The 4,703-nt window shown below is 34.0% G+C and overlaps 1 pseudogene; it reads left to right on the top strand.

The window, feature by feature from the left end:
- Window positions 1-508: 508 nt before the first annotated feature.
- On the top strand, window positions 509-627 carry LOC118606000 (annotated as a pseudogene).
- The last annotated feature ends 4,076 nt before the right edge of the window (window positions 628-4,703 follow it).

Below are 4,703 nucleotides of genomic sequence, written 5' to 3'. Positions count from 1 at the left end.
TGTTGTTGGATTTGGCTTGCTAGTATTTTATTGAGGATTTTTGTATCTGTGTTTATAAGAGATGTTGGTCTATATTTTTTCTTTTGTTGTCTTTTTGATTTTTAAAATATTTTGTAGAATTCACCAATAAAAATTATCTGCACCTGAGCTTCTCTTTGTGGGTATTATTTGATTACTAGGTTAGTTTTTTTTTTTTTTTTTGCTTATCATATTTTCTATTTCTCTTTAACTAGATCGTATTTTAGTTGTGTATATCTTAAAAAATAGCTTCTCAGAACCCACAAAAGGTGTGCTCTTATGTGTAGAGCAGATTGGCAAGTCAGTTTTAGATCTTCAAATTCTTATCCTGTTAATATAGATATGTCTGAAGTTCTCTGTATTTTTTTGGCAACTCAACTGGTTTTGTCTCATATTTTCATCTTGCATTTCAATTTATAAATGGTTTTCACATTGAAATATTATTTAATCTCATTTATTACTCTTCTTTATGGATAAAAACCAACACTTAGTCTACAGCCATGCCACCCTGAACAAGGCCGATCTCATCTGATCTTGGAAGCTAAGCAGGGTTGGGCCTGGTTGGTAGTTGGATGGGAGGCCACCTAGGAAGACCAGGTGCTATAGGCATAAAAAAAAAAAAAAATAGATAAGAGATTGTAAACTGACAAGGTCCTGGCAATCTGTGAGGTCAACCAAGGATTGCCTCGCCTAAACAAACAAACAAACAAACAAAAACAAAAATTAAAAAAAAAAAAACGCTTAAAAAGTTTATGTGACTAGCCATGGACCTAGAGCTATTGAATCTCATTACTGAGATTTAAAAATAGATCTTTTTATTCTACATCCTACAATCCTTCTATTTCCCTATATTCATAATGAGTAAGTTGATCTTGAGTTTGGATCTAGAGATCTTTTATCTTATATATGAATCTCTAATACCACTTTAAAAAAATTCTGAAGAATGATACACTGATTTTTCTCACAGTTTATCTTACAGCTTCAAACTTTGAAGTTTGCTAAACTCTGAGATAGAAGAGTTCTGCTTTTGGCTGTTATGGAGTAGCTGGTATCCAACCAACCCTCTCTGGAGAACAATCATAAAGGATGAGAACAATTGCAAGAGACACCGTAAAGCAACCAGAGCACCCAAGATTTGAGGGTTAAAGAAGATGTAGAAGAGGATGAGGCAAACCTAACATTCTCCTCTACATTTTTAAAAAAGTGTTCTCTGGTTCTTAAGTGGTATAGGCAGGTGGCTCAGAGCTATTGGCTCTCCCCTGGGGTAGAGTAGACAAAAGATGGAGTAGTTCATGGCTGTGAATGAAGTCAGGACCTGAGAGGCCACGATTCTAGATAGAAGGAAAGAACAACAGTCACATGGACCTAACATTCTGTGGTTCTTTCCCAACTGAGGCATTTGTAAAAGGCTAAAAAGTCAAGAAGAGAATGGAGGCTGAAGATCTAAGCAGAGTTTCTATTAAAATCCTGATTTTAACAAAGCAAAAAATGGAATTCAAGACTTTAAAATAACTCATCATTATTTCCAAGAAAATATAGGAGAATGAAGAAAATTGAACATTAGAATTAATAGTAAAGAATCAACTGGAAATTCTAGAACTGAAAAATAAGTAGCAATTAAAAACCCAGTAGTTTGGTTATATAGCAGCAAAACAAAGCAAAGAACTTGGAATAAGCCTTTTAAATGGTGTACATTTACTCTACACAGAAAATATCAAATGTTGGGAGAAATTAAAGATGTCAATAAATAGAGGGACTTACTACATTCACAGAAGGCAAGATTTAGTATTTCAGAGATGTCAGTTCTCACCAAAAGTATCTATTAGCAGTGAAATTTCCTGTAAGTTATATTTTCTTGTGGAAATTTAAAGGACAAAAATAGCTAAGGAATGAATTATTGAATGAGAACAAAATTGGAGGACTTATTTCACCAGTAATGGAGCTACACAATTAAATGGTGTGATATTGACACAAGAATAGACAAATAGAATAGAGTCCAGAAATAGACCCACATATGCAAGATTGATTGATTTATGAAAAAGATGCAGTACATTGAGGGTAAGGGGTAAAGGTGGTCTTTCCAATAAAAGATGCTAGGTCAATAGTATATCTAATGAAAAATAATGATTTTAATCCCTATTGACACCACAGAGAAAAATAAATTTGGATTGTTGACCCAAATAGGTAAAATAATAGAGATTCTAAAAGATATCATAGTTTACTTTGTGAACTTCAGAGAAGCAAAGATTTCTTAAACAAAACACTAGAAGCACTAGGCATACAGCAAAAAAATTATTGATGAATGTATTATTATTATTTTTTTAAATTAAGAACCTCTTAAGGTCCCAAAAAAGTGAAAAAACAAGCCACAGGATAGAAATTAATTGCAATATGTGTATTTCACAAGAGATTTGCATCTAGCATAAATAAAAAGAAATGATGAATCAATTGAATAATAGCCAAATAACTTCAATGGACACTTCACAAATAACCAATCAACATGGGAGTGTGCTTTATTTTATTAGTCATCAGGGAAGTATAAATTAAAAATATAATACGAACCCACTACATACCCACTGGATGGCTAACATGAAAAAGACTCACACTGTCCACTGCTGTCAGGTTGTGGAATGCCTGAAAACCTCATAGGCTGCTGGTGGATATGGTTATTTTGAAAAGCTGTGACCAAGCCACACCTAGGTGTAATCCTATCATAAATGCAAACATATATTCGTCAAAAGACATGTGTAAAAATGATCATAGAAGCACTATTTGTAATCACCTCAAATTTGAAAAACCCCAAAAGTTTGTCGATAATAAAATGGATAAATTATACGCATTTATAAAATATACTTACATACATCAATGACAATGAACAAATACTCCTGCATGCAACAGAATGGATGAGTCTCAAGTACAATGTTGTGTGAATAAAGCCAGACACAAACTTATAAAATAGAGTCTACTTATATATATTTTAATAAGACATAAACAAATCTTTGGTGCTAGAATTAGAATAGCGGTTATGTTGGGAAGACAGTTAACTTAGGAAAGAGCAGAAGGGAGGCTTCTGGGGTACTAGTGATCTGGGAGGTGTTTACATGAGTATGTTGACTTAAATACCTTAAGCTGTATATTTATGATTTGTGCACTTTTCTGAATCTATCATGTGTCAATAAGCATTTAAAAGCTATAAGGACTTAAAAAAAAATCTTGTAGAGGAAGCTAAAGGAAAAATCTTAATTAAGAATCAAAAACTGCCTAAATAGTTTAAGGTGTGATGAGGTTTCCACTTCATAGATACATTGGTTTCAGTGGCCTGTCCATTCCGTTATCATGGGGTCTTTCTGAGCCTACCTTGTTGACCGTTGCACAGGTGACTTAATCTTCCTGAGAAGCTGTTTCTTTAAATATAGATTTTACTTCCATATTTAAAGCAACTGTGCTGAACAAAAGAGATGGATTAATTGATGCTTTAAAATCCCATAAAAATGCTAAATCCCAGCAAATGAAATTTACATCTTAAACAATCAATTTTCACAAGTGAATATATAAGCTCAGGAAGAAACAGCCTGGCAAATTCATCTGGTGTTCTGTATAAATACAATTTTAAACCACCTCCATTTTTTTTTTCATGCTATGCCATCTGCCAAATGGCTCTTGGAATGGAATTTTAATCTCTAATTGCAAATGCAGGGATTAAAAAGGTTACATTCAAAATGTGCTGAGAGACCAACTAACAATTCAGAAAGGAGAAAAAAAAGTCTCTATCTGCAGGTTTTTCTGGCATAGATGTTTTCTGGAAATGATAACCGGGTCTTTCACAGTCAGAAGTGGGAAAGCAAAATAGCCTGCTTTGATTGGGTCTGAACTGTGTGAACCTTGTATAAACTCCAGCCGCTTTTGACTGTGGAATCAGAGCAAGAACGGACAACTTTACTCTTTCATTTTCTTGGAAATGAGAGCATTATTTTAGCTGTCAGTTAAACAATTAAAATGAAGAAAAAAAAGAATATGCCACAATCTTTGCTTTAGGGGCACCTGCCATAGATTCAGTTAAATAAAAACATGGGGGGGGGGGAGATCACAATCGCAAATGGTAAATTCTATACATAAAAACCTGGAAAATTTTATAAACAAATGACAAACCGATACCCATGCTTCTAAATTGGCATAGACATGTATGAAAAGATTTTGACTTAATTCGTTTTTTAATATGTTTAACATATGGGTATAGATATACATTCTTCTCTCGTCTGGACTCACTCACTGCTTCTTCACCCAGCCTCTGCTCCTGTGCACACTTAGTATATTAAAATGTGCATGCGCACCAGGCTTCTACCCTCCTCTGTGCCTCTGCATATATGATATTTCTTACTCGGACTGCCCTCTGGTCAGCTAAGTCACATCCCTTTCTATAATGCCTTCGAAGAAGTGGAGGGTCCTTATGGAATAAGATTTACGTACACTTGCAAACTTTGTTTCATAGAAGCTAGAACGTGCTTTCTATTGTTCTTCAGTTGTTTTATGTATTTTGTTTACTCAGTGGCAGACCAAGTACCATGACTTGTTGTTTTATATTTCCTAGTGAAAGGGAGATCATAGAGGACTTACCAAGGCCTCCAGAAAAAAAAAAAAAATCAGCAAAAGAACCTCTTAAATATTATAATTCATAAAATTGTAAT

Source organism: Rousettus aegyptiacus, unplaced genomic scaffold, assembly GCF_014176215.1.
Source record: "Rousettus aegyptiacus isolate mRouAeg1 unplaced genomic scaffold, mRouAeg1.p scaffold_m13_p_7, whole genome shotgun sequence".
Taxonomy (NCBI): domain Eukaryota; kingdom Metazoa; phylum Chordata; class Mammalia; order Chiroptera; family Pteropodidae; genus Rousettus; species Rousettus aegyptiacus.
The sequence above is the reverse complement of the archived record's forward strand: the minus strand, read 5'-3'. Positions and strand labels throughout refer to the sequence as shown.